Consider the following 20,487-nt stretch of genomic DNA (forward strand, 5'->3'; position numbering starts at 1 on the left):
TAATATTATATTGTCATATTTTACACTTCATTTGAATAATCGCATGGGCCATTGGCCATGGTTTCTCGGATACTTAAGACCAATTTCAAAAAAAAGAAGATTATTTTTGCCTAGCGATAAATGAGTTAGTCAGGCCAAAATACAATTTTGGTACATTCTAGGTCGGTGTGCGTAAGCATACTTCAAATGTGTAATGACGTCCATGGCATAGTGCCTACATATAAAACCTACTTCGAAATATATTTTAAAATCTCGATCCGGCAGACGCGGGAATCCGACGAAACGTCGCTAAATCGACGACGAGGGCTGTAGTAGGTACACACATAGGAGCGTAGTATATTATTATATATAATATTTACGGTCGAGAAAATCTTTTGGGTTTTCAAATATCGTACAGTTATAATATCGGAGAGGAAAACACGACGCGTCGAGACCGAAACGAGCGCAATGCGTAAATCGTATTCGACGGCAGCTCCTCGTTGTATTATTATTATTATTATTATTGTTTTTGCTTTCCGCTCGTTCTGTCGACATCGACGACGACGACGACGACGACTGTTGACCGGAACCACTCGGGTGTTTTCTCATAATGCCGGGCCGCCGCCGCTGCGAACGAACAATAATATGTAATAATAATATAACAACGTGACGTTTAAAAAGTCGCCATCGTCGCGATATTGTTTGAGCCGTTTGCTTTGTCGTGACCCGAGGCACGGACGTCATATTATATAATATTGTTATTATTATATCATCGCGATCGACCGAGAAGCAAAGAAAATCCACTGAACTTACATTCGGTTTTATTTTTCAAATATTACACGTTCGTCGGTTAATGAATTAATATTTGATAAAATGTTTAACTGTATTATATTATTATATTATAATATAATTAAAGTTATAATAATATACGGACGTACGGGCGTAAGTATTTCATGGTCCGAATCGGGCGAGTCTCTCGCGTGCTGGCTAATCAACCGGCTCGGTATGCAAATCGTTCCCCATACGTATTATAGCTATGCGATGTGTTTGAGAAAATTCACATGCAAAAACGTGTGCAGAAAATCGAATTCTAATTCGTATAAGCGCGAATTCTAATTCGTATAAGCGAATAAATCATAACATTATACTAAAAAGTGAACACCCGCAGGGTTAGTGTGGAAAATGTCGACGAAAAACAATATCACTCATTATTCAATAATACCAAAAATAAAACGATGACAAGAGAAACGCTTAAAAATTGTATTCAATCGAAAGAACATCTAACACGCACATTAAAATAATGATTGAATTGATATAAATAACCGTGAACAAAAATCAATCAATTTCGACTTTCAACTATTTCTCTGAGGCTAGCTCGTCAGTGTGGGCTTGTTAAAACACGTCTACATAATCATAAGCATATTGATAAATATTCAACGTGTAAATATTATAATAAAACTCCGGATCGGTGTTTTATACTGATAAGCTTTTTAAATATTTATAAGTTTATATTCGGTAAACAATTTTTTTCCAACGATATTTTGTTTCTTGTGTTAGGGATATATTTTATTATTTTTAAGTATTATACCCAACCCTATAGACATTTTACTTACCTACTCCCCCCCCCGCATTCATTATACATTTTAATAAAAAATAATTATGATTCTATTCATTTATCCATTGATACGAATGTAATTTATATCAATCAGAAATATTATATTCTTAACATTATACTCGCTATTGCAAAAATAAAACGCAAAAATAAATTTCCCCGATAGAGAGTTATGAAAGTTGTCAAAAACAATTATTTTCACGAGGATATTCACATATTAGAAACAAACGATTCCTACTTCATCGTTTGTACTTATACATAGGCTACATACACGTTTGTTCATAAAACTATACCATAATCCGGATAATCATCTGTAATTCATTACTATATGTGTGCTGCCAATCTATACTATTATTTACAGGCTCACCATGTATTGCAATTAAACTGCATCCTATGAAAATAAATAATATAATCATGTGAAAACCTATGAGACGCATTATCAGTATACATAACCTATACGCATCATGCATTTTCATATATTTCGGTTTGTATACATCTGTTAGTTTTGGAGAGAAAAATACTGCGAAAGTTTTTTGGACCCGTGAAGGACACGCTAAAATGGTTATAGTGAAGGATAAGAGGAAATCATGAATTAGAAACACTCTTCCACAAACCGAGTAAACTGGAAATGATAAGGAACGAAAGACTTACAACGGGCACGCATGGCGTAGCCCAAATCCTCTCTTACGCACAATATACTATAAAAGAAAATCCTACTGGGAAAAGACCACGATTGAGATGGGAGGACGTAATATGGAAAGACGTGGAAGCAGGAGGAACACTCGATTGGAGGATACAAGCGTCGGATAGGGAACACTAGAGACAAGGTTGCACATCGGAATTGTCCTACAGTGGCCGATTTACCTGAGAAGAAGGTGAATATAATATTTTATACATACGAGCCCCTTTGGGTGCGTGTGCGGCGGTCGGCGGAATTCGATATAAATAATTATAATTATTTTGGGGTCCTTTAAAATAACTTCCGTTCGTTAGACCTTTTCGTTACCAAAAAGCCGATGACGACTTTTTGGAATATAATTTGACGTGCTCGTACCTACCTACGTATTTAAATATCATATAATAGTATGGGTAATAATATTATAATACCGGCACGCGTATAATGTTTAACCGGAGGCGGTTGTTTTTAATGTGCTCTGCTCTCTCCCCCCCCCCCCCCCCCCCATCGAAATGCAATAACTGGGCGAATCTGAAGGTTTCTGGGAAACCAACAGCGCTTGTTTAAAAACGCGTGGAAATAATTGCAGGTAGAAATTATACGGTTTAACGACAGAGCTGCTAATTGCCATAATATGTATATATAATTTATTGTAATATGCATATATGTATATTGTATAGATCTTTAAATGAAAAGTTTAGGTAAAGGGTTAATTATAACAGCTATTCGTTTTTACACTCCCTGCAGTGTAATATTATACCGAACAATTAGGTATTTAATACTAAAGACCTAAGTATAATAATTAATTAATATAATGAATTACCATATTTTGTACCATATTTTATATAATATGTGACTGCAGAGTAAACTTTTTTTTAATGGTATTCACTTGACATTTTCTCGATCGTATCGCTACGCTACTATATAATTGCTATTTATAATGCAATACGTTATTATGTGAACCCTCGAAACGACAAAAATATCAATATATAATTTATATATATATTTATTTTTCATATTTATGACAATATGCTTAAAGGTATATGTACATTTTTTCTCGTTCCATATACGTTTACTAAAAAATAAACGAACTCTGAACATAAGGTAATAATAATAATAGTAATAACAATAACAACCAACATCATTATAGGTATATACACCAACATAATATTATATTGTCCGTGTAATATAAGCAAGGCGATTAAATCGAATTTATGCGTTTGCCGAATATTTTTATTCATATAGGTACCTCCTAATAGTCGGTTAGGTAATACGGTCTTGTGTTTATGTGTGTCATTATATACCTATCTGGCTATCGTCTACCATTATGATAATAATATGTATAATGATAATAATAATGTATTGTATTGATTTCGACGTAAATTCATGACATTTTCCCGACTAGCATACCTGCTGCTGGACAGAGTTTGAAAGCCGCCCGGTGTAATCTATTAATATATGTATTCAGATATTCAAACGACACCGGAAGAAGACAAGTCGCGCTTGCGAAGACGTATCACGATTATTATTATTATTGCTACTATACACGAAGGTTTACTTCATTTATACGAGGATGTATCGTTAAAATATCTCCATCGCCAAGCAGCAATCCGTCATCGTCAACGCCGCAGCTTTATACAATAACGTATAGGTATAATGGTAAACCCGTAAGCCGCCATGGTGCGGATGTGACGAACGGCGTAGTCCGCATGACGAGCGGGTGCCGGAAAATCGCCTCCCCTTCTGCCCACCGCGTGCAAGGGGTGCACCGGTCGAGAAGGGATACCGCACACATCTAGCGGCATTAGCCTCAGAAAGTCGTCGACTCGTGTCTCGTGAGTAGGTATGTGCAGCAGCGGTGTGTACACGAAATTATAATAATAATAATATTATATTGATAGTTCCTCCGATCGATCTTCCACGTAATAATAATTGCGCCCGTACGGTTCGCCGGAAAATTAGATTGCAGTCGGTTATAACCACCGGCGGCGGCGGCGGTGTATAGGACTGGATGAGGATTTGTGGGAAACCCCATATTCGGTATAAGGCCAATCTATGCGGTATATACGGAAATAGATAAAATGAGAAACGAAAAAAACTATACAGATAAATCGCGTCCCCTTCAGGTCGGCGCTAGATAATACATTATTTTTTACACCGAGCGTAAAACGACTTCACCCCGCGCCACGCCGCTGTCTGCAGCACACTCATCGCACTTAATATTATAATATATATATATTATAATATGTACACTATATACACAGTCACCGCGGGTCCTCGTCCGTCGCAATGCCCGCCGACCCCAACGCTCCACCATCCCCGCCTGCTATTCCCCCGCAAACGACGAAGATTTTCCCCCTAAACCCTATCGCCACCCGCCGGCACCCTCTCACGTGTGTATATGTATAATAATAATATACGTTTTCCGCGGCCGGGCCATGTGGGCTCCGGGATGCGGGTCGGACGGCCGCAGCGGCGGTGGCTTCCCTGCAGCTCTTCTTCCCGTCGACGTTCGCTAATGTTTTGTCTCGCGCTCGCGCATACACACACACACACACACACACGCACAGGAGAGCCGGGAGAGACCGTGGGTACGACGAACGCGTGTGTTTTCCTATCCATTACCGGCGCACTTCCGTTCAAACAATGGCCTTTGGATCGCCTCCAAATGGGTGTGTACGCGCCTACGTATACGCCGCCGACGGGGGAGAGCAGGACGAAAGCGTGACGGGACGACGGCGAGTGGGTGGGCGGTGGCTGGACGAGGGGTAGGGTGGGTGCGATATGTACTTATATATATAATATAATATACAGAGTGTGCGATGAGCATATATCGATTGCAGCGGCTGCTGCAGCGTAGCGCGCGTTGTGTATATATTATAAGTGAGGGGTATAGTAGGGTAACGCGAGACTGTTTGAAAATATCCAATGACAACGGGCCGAAAACCGACCGTTGTCCGGTGCGTACTGCTGAAAAACGACCCGTCAAAACTTTCACCCCTCCTATATAACACCGCAGTGGCGACCTTTTAATTTACAAGCCGACAGGTGTCAATAATATACTTTACCTTTAACGTATTATATAAATGAAAAAAAAAAAAAATTCGACCGCCGTCGTCAGAAAAAAGAATTCACCGACAGGATTTGTTTGTTCGATATAATATAACGATCGTGATGCGCACGCGCGTCGAATAGTATTCCTTTTTCGCTCGCACGCCGATAATGGGCTTTTTAACGGACCACGTCCAAAAACGCCTACATATAGGCCACCGGAAGTTTACCGCCACCGGCACGACGACTACCGGAAAAGGAACAGGAGAAATCGGTAAACCCAGATATCGTGTATTATAATATATATATAGGTAGGCTAAATATTAAATATATATCGTTCCTCGTGCCCGTCAACCATCATTCAGCCGCCGCGTCTAAAACCTTTTAACGGCCAAAATAACGCGTCCGTTGATTTCTCTGCAGTCCTTCGCTCGTATATCTATTATTATTATTATTATTATTATTATTATCATTATTTTTACAATAATATAATACGTACCGCGCAAAGGCACGATATGAAATATATAATAATGTATCACCGTAAATAAATAACTTATCTCTAGTCCCTCTGCAACTGGCCCGGCCATCGCGAGTGATGTGTAAGTCGGGCGCACGCGCGCGTCACTCGCGGAGAGAGACGCCGTAAATATTTTACGAAAAATCCGTTTATATTATTTATTGCCGTGTGAACGTCTGGCGAAAACACACGGGAATCATGGGTGAGCGGTGGCTTTATACATATATATACAGTCGAGTATGGTTTTAAAAGTTATTAACCGTTTGAAACTTTGATATTTTAATCCATTAGGTACACCGCACTTGAAAATAATTGTCATGTACGCGTATATATATAATATATATATATAATAATATATTATATGCGTATTATACTTCTTACGGGCCGAGAGTTTAAAAATATTTAGATTTATGCGCTAAAAGTTTGGGCGGAGGACTCGAGGTGGAACGGCGGCGAGAATAAATAAGGAAAAAGGAAATAGAAGAATATTTGCGTCATCTCAGTTTTTGTCCTTATTTCAAACTTTAAATGGTTACAACTCGCTCGAATCGCGCTCGTTTAAATTGGATTTCGGTTCCGAAATTCTCTGCGAAATGCTAAATGTTACTGTAAACTGGAAATAAGTACTTTTTTAATCTTTCAGCCGTGAAAAAATATATTAGAAAACAAAACTCTAACAATATATATTATTTTAAATGTCATTTTTCGATAACTTTTTAAGTTTTATAAAGAGCTTAACTATTGACAAATATATTTCATGAAGTAACTGCATACTATTATATATAAATGCCTATATCGTGCATGTAATAAACAACAAAAATTCAGATTTTTTTATGTTTATCTATAAATTCTCGTTTTGACTCGTTTTTTTACGGATATAATATTCGCGTTAGGCACAGTATAATATAAAAAAAAATTTAAATTAATTGAAACGTGAAATTACAATAATTATTCATAATAATTTTTAAGCAGTTACATAATCATGTATAGGTATATTTTAGTATATTTTTAAATAATTCCCAAAAAAAACTATCATTTAACTCAATTTTTCATTCTCGGGTTTCGCCGTATATAGACAAATATTTTTGTTACCATTTATACTGTACACTTTATATAACGCGTATTAATTAAATCATCATTAATCGGTCGTACCTATAAATAAAAGTTTTTTTTTAAATTACAGGCCTGGTGGCTGATATCAAATGTGTATGCAAAGTCAATTAACTTAGAAAAAACCCCTTTCCGCATGTACACAGTTTAATACGAAAGTTGCGATATGCATAATGTTATATAAATGTTTGATAGTTGTTTTCTCAGTTTATTTTTTACATTCCAATTAAATTATTTGATCTATTCTCCGAAGATTCGTTGATTAAAAAGTTACAGTTTATTTCTTCTTACACGCAAACATTAATTTATTACGTAAATATTTTTTACGTTATTTACCAGAATATTTCCAAATTATACTGGATATGAAAAAAATAACATCAATAAATTAATTGATACAAATGTACACGATACATCATACTACGTACGTTAATTAGCAAACTTCAGTTACTCAATTTCAAAAAAAAAAAAAAACTTATCATCTGTCTGGGATATTTTAATTAAAATAATTAAAATTACCAATTTAATTTATCACGTCCATTTAAACAGGATATTCCACCTAAATAATTTATTTGTAAGCCGTACACAATATTATGTCAAAACTCAAAACTATTTTTTACCAAGGATATCTGACGAATAATATAATATACGCATTATATTATATTTATTTTTTAGTATATATAATTATGCCTTATACTGCGGAGCCGGTAATAGTCTAACTACTTCATCAAAATATGTTGTTCGCATTATAATAATTCACTGTCAACCGTCAACCATAATATATATGTATATTATATATAGTTTTCTCGTGGATCGTTATAAAGTTAACGATTTAATATTGATATTAAAATCAAATTTTAATATGATACTGTAATAATATATATATACTTTTATTAAACTATGAATGTATAGAGGTATCTATAATACATACTAGGTACATGGTATATATTATAAATTATATAAGCACATAATATCGCAGGTACAAAAATACTAACTGCCTACTGTCAGAATATAATAATATAATGCACACAAAACAAATTGTAAGGATTATGGCCAATACACATAATGTAAGAATAGTTAGTTCTCAGTGAATCGTGACCACTAGCACTCATGTACCCAACACAGCATGTCACTCTTTATGACTACGACACAGTCTCCAACTAATATGAAACCTATCCGACGTACTTCGAGAGTCTTAGTCCGCAGTAGGTCAGTACTGTAGTAGAACTGAGTCATATTGTTATTTAAATAAATAATATAAGGTACTATAATATTCTTAGCTATACCTACGGTAAATAATATTATATCCGTAAGTTCTTAATATATCTTCTCCGAATATTTTATATTTAACAGGTACCCCCCCCCCCTCCCCTGGCCACTTTGCAATACCCATATTTGCAGGAACACGGATACGACAGTCTACTGCTCTGCGTTTTCTAAATCATATGATATGCGTAATGCTTTGAAATTATTTTAATATAGAAGGCAAAAAATACTAATTTTTATGTTGACGATCACAACAAAAAGCGATATTGTAATAATTTATATCAAGTGTAGTTTATCTTAAAGTAATAAGGTTCACTTATATTATTATTTTGACAATGTGCAATTATATTTTAATACCATCAGAGCTTTGATATGATCTGTGTGATGTTGTGAATGCAATTCAAATGCATATACCTGCCCACCTGCCAACTTGTATAGGCACTTTGGTCGGTCGGGTTGCACACATCTTTTGATAAGCTACTTAAGTAAAATATCATATTATATACCTACGTTAGTGCAATTAAAAAAGTTAATGCTCAAAATGTCTCGAGTACGTCATTAAATAGACAGGTACGTTGAAAAATACACGTATTTGTATTATGTAAAGGCAAATAATACATTGTACTGCAATTGTTGATAAAAAAAAAAAACCTATTATCTTATACCTCGCGTTATTGTGCGGCGTGGTGAGAGAGGTCACCGCTGCAAAGAAAAAAACAAAACTTAAAAAATGTACAATTGTATACTTATTATTTATTTAACAAACAAATTTTCGACCAAGTCCTTTGTGTCTGTTATGTTTATTAATATAACGTACCGTCCACTGCAATGGGGTTATCGTTTGGGTCGTAAGAACCCGTAGAGTTGTAAATATACCTATATGTATAATAATATGTTTATAAATATACCTTATTATTCCGCAGGCGAACTTAAAATATTTAAAACGGTTTTATCACCAAAAAATTCCGTCGGACAAACTTAAGTTGACGATTTTGATGTATTAGTGCCTATTTCTTCCACAAACTCTTATTTGTGATATCTATTGATCCATCACCAACACCATCACTGCCACTATCGCACCAATATACATAATAATACACGGGTCTAGCGAGTAGGTAAACCGACCATACCAAAAACTACGATGGTTCACACACCGAAATTACACCGTTCGGGTGGCATATCTGAACCAAGGGAAAATTTCAGTTTATTAAGACAACTCTGTTGTGGTAAAATGTTCCACCCTGCGACATGTTCTTACTTTTTTTCAACAGTATAATATCTAATTTTTATTTATATTAAATAAGGGCATTTTGACAATAATTGTGTTATTAATTAATAATTATTATAAATTAATCCTGAAAATAAAATCAAGTGCCAAGGCATAAATTCAACCCCTCATCAACAAATACGACACTGATACCGGTGCACGTGGACTCACTATTAATGTCGCGTATTAAATTTTATTTCCAGTTGTGTTATTATTTATTGATTACATTTATATTAGTACAATTACGTACAGGTTCTGACAGCGTTGTCGACAGCGCGGTGGTAGTAAAGGCAAACGGTTTTCAGTTAATATTATTGTCTCACATTTTTTATTTATTTTTTTTCTTCACTCTGTCGTTTCTACGATTTATAACTCCGACGGTGGCCGTGACGCCTGCATCGAATTGGCTCAATTTGTCCGAGGGTCTTGTACACAAGGATAGTAATGGCCGATATTTCTAGAGCGAGAATGGCATGCAGTGAACAATAACACACCTTTAGCCGTGACCAGCAAAAGGGTCTGCGTGAAAGTGAGAAAGGGAGAGACGGAAACGGGGAAAGATAGAGATAGAGGTAGATAAAAGGAGAGGGTGAGATATATATATAGAGGGTGAGAGAGAGAGAGAGAGAGAGAGAGAGAGAGAGAGAGAGAGAGATTGAAGTGTGGTTCTGTATAGAAACAGTCGGGTTTTGGCGACAGTGTCTGAAAAATATCGTATATATAATAACAATATCATATACACGAAAAGGAAGAAATGAGATAGAGACGGAAACATAGAGATAGAGAAATAAAAACGTCACGCGCTTCGAAGCAAAACGTCCCGCGACGTTCATCCGTTTATACTCGTGTGTGTATATATATATATCTATTAGATATATACTATATACAGAGCTGGCCGTGTTTTCGTCATTGCGAAGAAAACTCCACGACTCACCCTGTATATTATATATATATATATATAAGAAAACTGGAGAATTATAAGTCGACCCGCCTCCAACCCTGTCCGGACACGGCGGTGATGGCGACGGATATAACGCGACTTGTGTTTTCGAGTGCACCCGCCACCGCCGCCGTTACAAATGCGTCGGTAGTATAAATGTCTGGAGCAGAGAGAATTTTCGGAAAACTATTGTATTGCACGCGCGCAGCCACTATACGCCTTCGCCGCCGAGTCATAAATTATTCATGTGGGCCGCCGTTGGTTTTGGAGTAAAAAAAAAAATAAAAAAAAAAATAATACCCTCCCGCTCACCGTCTATTGCCGCGGTGGTTGTTTATTTCCAACATGTTCATATATAAGATATATAACAATATATATATATATACATTATACACACACCCACACCGACACACACAAACACCCGCGAAATAGTGGAAGAGTGAGAGTGATTGAGAAAGAGAAGAGGGGGGTGAGAGGGAGACAGACAGAGGAGAGGTGTGTCGACTAAAAGAGTTGTATATTATACAACACATCCGAATTATTTGCAGAGGTAGGTATTCGACGTTTTTATACGCCGCCTCGGTATATATGTATATATTGCCGCATTTCCCCTGGAGTTTTTCCACGCGAGATTTACATTTCTATCCGTCCCAAACGACTTAATACGCGTCATTATATCATTGCAGCGTGTATATATATATATATGTATAGCGTTTTTCGGATTCGTCCGATATCATTAATAACGGTTTGCGGCTGAGGTCTTACGAGGAGTATTCATAGTCACAAGTCGTCTATAAATATTAAGAATACCGATCACTGGGGAAAACGTGTACATGCTCATATAAAATCGAAATTATAAAAAAAAAAAAACTATATTATAGTTCGCAATATTCGACAAAATCCTTACTATAAAATGTATTTTGTATACCAAGAATTTTAGAAAAGCGATTTCTTTTGCAGACCGTGAAATTAAAACACACTTACATAAGCTGCGATTTAAAAATGGCTGGTTGATAGATTATGTAATAGCGGTTAACCGAAAAAACAATATAAGGATAAAAAAATTAATTAAATCTAAAGCATTATAAATTCGCGTTACTTACGCACGACGTTTAGCAACAAAAAATGTATGTAGGTATATTGTTTTAAAAAATTGCCTTTTTTACGTAAAATGTGTACTTGTATTATAAAAATCAGCTGAACTAAACTGAAATGCGTTAGAACATATTATGATTTTTTATGATAATATATTATAATATTGTGATACGCGAGGATCTATAGTTTAATTCTATAACTATATGTGGGATTCGCAGCACCTGCAGCTGATCTAGAATTCAGGGAGTTAATCATCAACGGATCGTCCTATATTGGCCTGCGTACGATTTCCATGTGTAGACAATTTCGCAGTCATCGTCAAAATTCGCATAACTCAGCAACGGTTTAACAATTTTCGTGACGTTGTGCGCAATTCGCTGCAGGTCGTTGAAAACGGTTTCTGAAACGCATTAATCCATAGATTATATTAATAACGCGGCGTTTCGACGATTTTTTTGTTAAAAAAACAATGTACCATACATTTATACAGTAAGTATTACCCATGATACGGGTTTCTTAGGCTGCTCAACAATATTTTAAACGTCTGCAGCGTCGTGTGCAGACGACCGACGGACGGACGTGCGCTCGATACCGATTTGGTGCGGCGAACGATGCAGCGGGGAGACGTGTGAAAACGGCAAGCCAATCATAATATTATATTAAATACGTATATAACACGGTGGGACTTTAGCGCAGAACGGACCCGTGGAGGGGAGGAGATCGGCGGGGTTGATTAAATTACCCGTGTATGATGGTGGGTCAACATGCCAGTGATGTCTGGTCGAATAGACGACTATATATTATATAGGTATTTAATATAATATAATAATATGTCGTATGCGGTGTTCTCTGAAATGCGATTCGTTCCATCGTTATTCCGACGATTTTACTGTTCGACGGACGTTCGTAATAATATTATGCAATATCATAATAACGTCAAATAAAACCTAATAATATGCACAAGCGGAGTCAGCTGCGTGCGAATAATCTAACCTGCTGCTGCAGGGTTTTGGCTTGCGCGTCTGTATTTTTTTTCGCACGATTCTTGTTCAAGAGATTTGCCTTCCGATACCGATTTTTTTTTTTACATTTTTTATGTTTTAAAATAACTATTAGGTATACATAATGATATATACGTCAGTTTTTTCGTATATACAGAATGATATTATATTAACTCCGACTCGTAAGCAACTCTCGAGTTAGTCAAGAACTCTAAAGTATATAATAATATAATTTGTATACGGTTATACGATATTGTATACTAACTACCTACAAAACTACCCAGTTACGCGCCTTAAACATACACAAAAACTACTACTGACAAACACAAACTTGCAGTGCTCGCTGCAAGTGAATCAAACTTAAAACGTTAATTTATAATATGTATTAAATATAAAACGGCGCTATACGGCCTAATCTGCTAAGCTGCCGCGTTTACGCGTCTCGAACAGAGTTTGTACTTAAAAAGATAGATAACACAAGAGTAACAAATACAAAAAAGGAAAAAAAGAAAAGTAGACTAATAAATAATAACGCTACTTTTTTGGGTGCTTGAAGGGTGAGTGGGAGGGGTCGTATAATTCCGAAAAGCCAAGTGCTCTCGTGTGAGTGTGTGTGCCCCTGACCTAAGCCTCGGTAGAGAGGCTTAACCGGTGTATATATATGGCAGTATCTTATTATAGATATATATAGTGCACCACCGACGTCGCATTAATCTAGCGCCGTTTAAATCCTCCGTCTCGTGCTCGCCGCTCCCGTATGGAGTTTGGCTAATTAAGGCGCGACTCGACAACAATCCTTTCTACCGCGTTTTATTTAATTTCGTCCGGTTGACGGCTCGTATCTGTATAGTCGCAGCAGCAGCAGCAGCAGCAGCAGCAGTGTCCACCGTACTTTCCTCCGCCTTATTTTTTTTTCCCGCAGTGTTTTCTCGCCGTCCTTTACACGCATCGCGTATACCCTGCACTACCGAATTCTAAACATTTGGGGAGGCGTCGGTGCGGTGGAGGGGGGTGGAAACGCGTACGCGAAATGAAAAAAATAAATATATATCGGATGCTGGGCCGCTGGTCCATAGCTGGCATATTCCGGGCCGAGAAAATGGCACTAGACTAAATTTAACCGTCGCACTAAATTTAGAGACGGCGGCGGCGGACAAATGTACGTCGTTGCGTGTTAGAGGTAGGAAACGATTAGAGAAAAAACAGCCGCTCCGGCGCGGCTCGTGACACATGACCGTCATAACCGATCTAATGAGCAGAACGCTGCGAGCGGTGGCGGAGGAAACAACGCGTCCCTTTCCCATTCGCCACACTCCCAACCCGCGTGTTATTATTTCGTCGTCATAATGTCGTCATCGTGCGGCTTTATTTTTCGGTGGAAATATAATATTATTATTATTATTATTATTATTATTATTATTATTATAACGAAAAATAATATTCTCCGTATAATATTATATTAAAACGCAGGCGATGGCGGCGTGCGCACCGAACGTATCGCCACCGCTTAGGATAAAAAGCTTAGCGTTTTTTTTTTCCCCCGTTTATAATATCATATCGAGTTATACTCTTTTTCCGCTCTCCCTGTTTGCCGTTACCACTGCGTGTCCGCCTATATATATATATACGAAAACCTCAATATTACGATTTATGTTGTATCTGGTATATTATAGTACACTGCGGTTCGTCGTCGAGAAAATTTCATATAAATTCTCGATCGAATCCGTATGGATACGTATAATATATTATACTTGTTTACGTTGCACTCGCCACGTATACATTTATAATACACGTCGTCATTACGACGTACATACGCAATTCACGAGGAAAACATTCAATTTATTTTCCACAATACTGTATATACCCCAGCGTGCACTTTTCCGCGTACATAATAATAAATAAATGGTGCATACAATTTTTTTAAGATTTCGTATAATGATGCTCAACGGATTTCCGCGTTATTCTTCTCGGTGACTCTCTCAAAGACCCTAACTCCAGACAATAATATACGCGTGGCACCGCGTCACACGGCGTGTGAGCAAATTCTATTCCAAAGTTTTCATTTTCATTATTATTATTATTATTATTATTTTTTTTTTCTTTTTTGGTACACTGACAAAAGAAAAAGAGTAATTCCCCCCTTGCCCGTGGCATAGCTTCCGGCGTTCGTTTTTAAAATTAGTACTGTAGTTTTGTTTCTCGTGTCAAGTGGACCGCTATCATCAATTACCAAAGATGACACAAAACGACGTCGTCATTAATCACGATTTTTGCTGTCGGGGAAGGGATGTCCGATCGTGCATTTGCAGCAGTCCGTTCCCGCCTCCCTCACTCCCGCCGACCGTCAACAAACGACGTGGGATTTTTTTTGTGATGTTTCCATTGAAAAAAAACACCGCAAGGGTCGTATTACAAAACTCGTTTTTGAATAACATTATATTATATTATATATAAAAAAAAAAACGAGACAATTTTTCACGGAAAATGAACGAATTCAATCAATAACGCCTGAAAATATACATACAGATAGTATAATATACCATATTATACTTAAGCATAATAAGGGCGACTGGTGAAAATATAAATAACGAATGACGATAGCGTTTCGTTCTAAAACTATAAGAATAAATTAAGCATCGGTCGGTGTACAGAATAAACAATTGAGCGTCATTAAAAATCGACAATCAGTGAAATAAAAAATGTATTTTAAAGACCCCAAATATCGCGTCAGTAATAATGGTTTTCTATACCGTATTATAATTGAATTATTTTTTCTCCTCCAACACGCTAGTATTAAAGAAACCCCCACATTGAGCGATACATAACCACATCCATTGCCCCTTTCAACAAAATGTTGTACTGTGTAATCAAAACGACACGTATGGTTTCCCAAGACGAATATAGTAATGAGTTCGCTTTAAAGGTGTAATGAGTCAACGTTTCCCCCCATTTGTCGGTATAATTTTACACTTGGCATCTTGTGCATACAAACAATTATCCGTTTCGAAATATTGACGTTAATTAGCTAACATTATGCATACCTACTTTACTTATTTTTTTTTTTTATTGCGCACTCATTGATATTGTTTAACGAATACAAAAATTGAAAAATCCATCAAATTAAATTTTAAAATAATAATCTATCGATGTAGCGTACATATACCTATTTAATATTATTTATTTTTAAAAATATGTTTTATTACGTTTTATAATGTTTTTCACAATATTATGAAGGTACTGTAGATTTGTTTCCGTGATTTATCGACAAACTACAATAAAAATTATATAACTTTTATTTCATTTTAATGTTCAAAAATGTATATAATATATTATGAATCCTATTATTATGGCATTACTTATATATTAGAAAAGTTTTAAAATGAATAGTAAATAATATATTTGTTTGGATACTTTTTAGTCATTCATGTTTTTATAAGAAATAAATCTTAAACGCATTACCAATACTGTGAGTGAGTGCTAAGACGTTTGTACTGGCATCATATTATATTGACTAATGACTATATTAATTATTGGCTGCGCAGATTACATTTTTCGAATTTTCGACATATTTTATGAACCTCTTCTTCTACTTATTATTATTATTATTTGTTTTGACGTAAATGATCAAATGCGCAGTAGGTATATTTCACTGTATTTGTGAACTCGCTTTACTGAACTGTATCGGCTTAATAATGTACAATGGAGAATACTTGGCACTTTATCATTATCAACCAGCAGACAATTTTCTTTGAAGTATGAAACTCATTTGTTTTTTTGAATATTTTGAACGTTGCGTGCTGGTTGAACCACCGATTGTACCGCGCTTTCTGAAGAAAGATGACGATGAAAATAATAATAATATTATGGTTGCATTTCCCATGAAAAACGACAACTGCAGACAGGTATCACGTGTGGTATTCGCCCAAGGTGATTTCGTTATTTTACCATGGAGATAATAGGATGGATATATTGATATTATTTTATGTTGGTTTTAAAAATGGTTTTTTTTTTTTTAATTTCATTGTTAGACTTTTTACACTAACTAGATGGTTACAACTAAAAATTTCGTTTTGGGTTATAATATTTGTATTATAATATTGAAACATGAACGTGAATTTTCTTTTAGTCTCATACCCGGCTCCCGTGGTATATAGGAATGACAATTTTAACTTGGACATAGCCTCTCTTATGATTACCTCTATATTATCTATATACACGTGCGTTGACAAGCGTTAGTTAAAATTCATAATATACCTACATTAATATAACATATTATTATATATTTCGTGACGAGAAGCAATACCTATAGGTACAATGCGAAAAATTAACGACAGCGACATGCATTTTGAAAACTCTCTTAATAATAATAAAATACATACTACGATTACAATGTGGTACATAACAATATTACCATGTACTAAAAGATCGTACGTCGGACATCACACGTATAATATTATGGTATAGGTATATAATATTCGATGCATTTTATGGCAGAAACGCGACTTCTCATCCGCCGATCGTTTGTCGCCGGCACGAGAGTGTAGGAGAGCACGACACACTCATCCGCACACGTCACACACACACACACACACACACACACCTACATGTGACTAACATCTTAATTTAGAATTTATGGGGTTGTCGCGCGTGTATATAGTTTTGTGCCCATGACATTTCCAAAACTGTACACCGCACTTTTCTCTCCGCCCGCGCCTGGTTATTCGTTAGCGTTGATTTAAGAGACGGCTTGTTGTTGTTACGAGCGCGATCATAATATATACACGTATATAATATGTATATATATACATATATATGCGCATAAAGTTATGTATGCTTTGGGGCGAGAGTAAGGGGAGAGACATCGCGCGCTGTACAGGCGCCCCATAAATAAATATTTAGCCGCGTGTATATACAGCGCGCTTGTTCGGCGGCACAAATAATAGTAATGACAAACGGACGTCCCTTAAAAGTTAAAACTCTCGACGAATCCTCTAACCCGCAGCCCGCTCACCCCGCCGTGTCTGCAAAATACTTTTTGACACTTGGTCCTCCTTACCCGCGAACCCTTTTCACTCCAGAAACCTATTCGATTTTTCTGCTGTCGTCGTTGTTATAATATTATAGTTGTGTCAACGCGCGAAAATACATTTCCACAGCTGACGCAGGTCGTCCGTCGTATCTTTCCGTTTTTGAATTTTCACATGTCCAATACGACCACGTTTTTGGGGATCCTAGATCGACCTGAATTTTATTATGAACGTCCTCTGTGTCGTCATAGAGGCGGAGGCACTTTAAAACCGCATTTGTGTTTTTGTTCGTATTTCTAGATACGCTAATATTTTATTCCGTGAATTCCACGCCTTAAGTCTCAACCGACTAAAATATGACGTATTGTTTAACGAAATATCCTCTGAACGTAAATGGATCCGCTCAAAGTCTTTTGAGTAATATATATATATGCCACAACTCATTGCGAAAAAGCCCGATCAACTTTTCAAGGTGTACATGTCTGGTATTCGAAACAATTTTCGTTAATCGTTTTGAGATTCCAAGCAGGTTATGAATATTCGCTGCTCAAAGTTTTATTGCATTATAGAACTTGCTATTAATATTATAACTGGAATGGCTTGCTAACAACAATTGTGAATGTCTTGCTAACAACAATTGTTGTGGTAGCAGTAGTAGTAGATGTAAATTACAATATATTATTTGCGGTGCAATATCTCGTTCAGGATTAATTTCCATTTAAGTTGTGTAAATTTGCATTTTTGAAAGAAGATTTGTAAACTTGCTGTGCATCCAATTACAAAAAATAATTGCATATTCAAATCCGACGATAGTTTTAATTTGCATATACAAATTAATTGCACTTTTTAGGGAGTAAAAACTAACTATAAGACTTAAAAGAATATTTCTTTTGTTTCAATCACGCGATCAAAAGGAAACGGAATTAATATAAAAACCCGCGTAGTCCACACAATAATTATTTGCATTCGATTTCGTTAACGTTTTACAAAGAAAAATTAAATTAAACATAATCAAAACCAAAATCATCCGGATTCGTATCCAAGTGACATCGCAGTTACATTTTTACCGGAGGTCGTTTATTTATAATAATAATAATAATAATAATATAATACAATATAATATATAAAATCATAACATAGCTGTATATGCCTAACAATATGGTATTAAATTCGGGCATATATGAGTATCTAACCTTTTATGAAAATTCGTATTCATAAAGCGAGGGGCCTCCAGACAGGAATGGCGGCATTTATTTAAATTATATTATATTATATATAGGTACACGAATGTAACGTCGAAAGACAAACGTAATTTTTTTTTGTCCGTCGTGCGTTTCCCCGTGGATTTTCATTGCTTCGACCGCGTATGTGAATATACACAGTATTATATACACGACGTACACATATTATATAGGCATATATAGGTTATTATGTTATCTATGTACATAATATAGTACGTACATACGTATACATATTATATTATATTATAGTTGCGGGGCGGCAGCACTTTGATTTTATTATTTGCGGACGGAAAAATTCGATATCCCATGGTAGGACTATGTATGCATATGTATATTATATTATGCATGGTTTCCAATATATTATAATAATAATAATACATATATGTATACATGGTATAATATAACGTCTTATTTCTGCTACTGAAATATATTGCATTTGCATAATGTCCATATAGGTACATACCTACTGCAGCCGGGCGATCAGTCACTATGTTTCTCCTATGACCACTCCCCCCCCCCCACGATAGACGGTATAAAAGCCCTATTAAGAAATCTCGAGGCCCAGGGCTAATATTTTGGTGGCACCCTGTGACTTATAATATAAATTCAGTTTTTTTTACGTTTTTTCATATTCAATTTATATTTTAAGATTACAAATTAATAACCATACCATTACGTCGATTGGTATAAATAAATCGTATATGACTGCACCCCCTCCCGCACCGTAGTCTCTTTTATTAGGTCACACATAGGTACGCGAAAAAGAAGGATAAATATTATCAATTTATAACGTCATGGGTATATTATATGTCATAATCATTATTGTACATATTATTATTATTATTAGTATTATTATTATTATTATTATTATTATTATTATTTTATACAGCTCGGCCGGAAACCGTCCACGCGCGAGTCCGTAAACTATTATACCGCCGCGGTATAGCGGTTTTTATACGTCCGCGCGAGGTAACCCATAAGTACGCCTATACATCGGCCGGGCGGCGTATATAGCTGTTCAAAGTTGGGCTATTAAACGCACTCGGTCTCAGCGCCAAGTTTGTATAAAATATATATTATATAATATATATATATATATATAGTATAATATATAGTGCGAGCGGCTATAACGGCGCGTCGCGCGGTGTGGCTTTTCGGCCGTCGTTCTTATATAATATATATTTTTTTTAACGCAAGCGTGCGCGCGCGTTTATATATTATAAAGTTTAGAGAGTTTCTATTTGGTTTTTTTTCTCTCAATGCCGCGATGTTCGCGAACTTTGCGGAGTAAAATGGAAGAAAAAATAAGAAACGGCGGATTCGAAGCACTATACCGTGCGCCGCCCGTCCGCCGTCACCCCGACGGTTTTGGCCTGGCGCTTAATGAACTTTCCGGTATCGACCAAAGAGCGGTGTAGTGGGCTCTAATCCGAGGATTTTACACTATCGTACATATGCATAATATATATATATATATGTGTATATTATATATACACGTTTTACACTGCAACGGTCGAGTATACACTGTGAGTCAAGTGTGCGTTTGTTTAACCAGAATCGTTGGTATTACGCCACGGCCGCCATTGCACTACCTTGGTAAATAATATTATAAATTATTATTATTATATGTACATATATATATATATATATATACACGAATGGTATATAGTATATACACGATGGCATTATGCCGCTTCGAATGAGCCTC

At 36.2% G+C, this 20,487-nt stretch overlaps 1 protein-coding gene across 9 annotated transcripts in view; it reads left to right on the top strand.

Annotated features, from left to right (window-relative positions):
- LOC132952934 (RNA-binding protein Musashi homolog Rbp6) overlaps nt 1-20,487 on the top strand; it is a 401,189-nt gene that overhangs the window by 121,921 nt on the left and 258,781 nt on the right. The gene's annotated exons all lie outside the window — the stretch shown is intronic.

The sequence above is a fragment of the Metopolophium dirhodum genome, chromosome 9, assembly GCF_019925205.1.
Source record: "Metopolophium dirhodum isolate CAU chromosome 9, ASM1992520v1, whole genome shotgun sequence".
Taxonomy (NCBI): Eukaryota; Metazoa; Arthropoda; class Insecta; order Hemiptera; family Aphididae; genus Metopolophium; species Metopolophium dirhodum.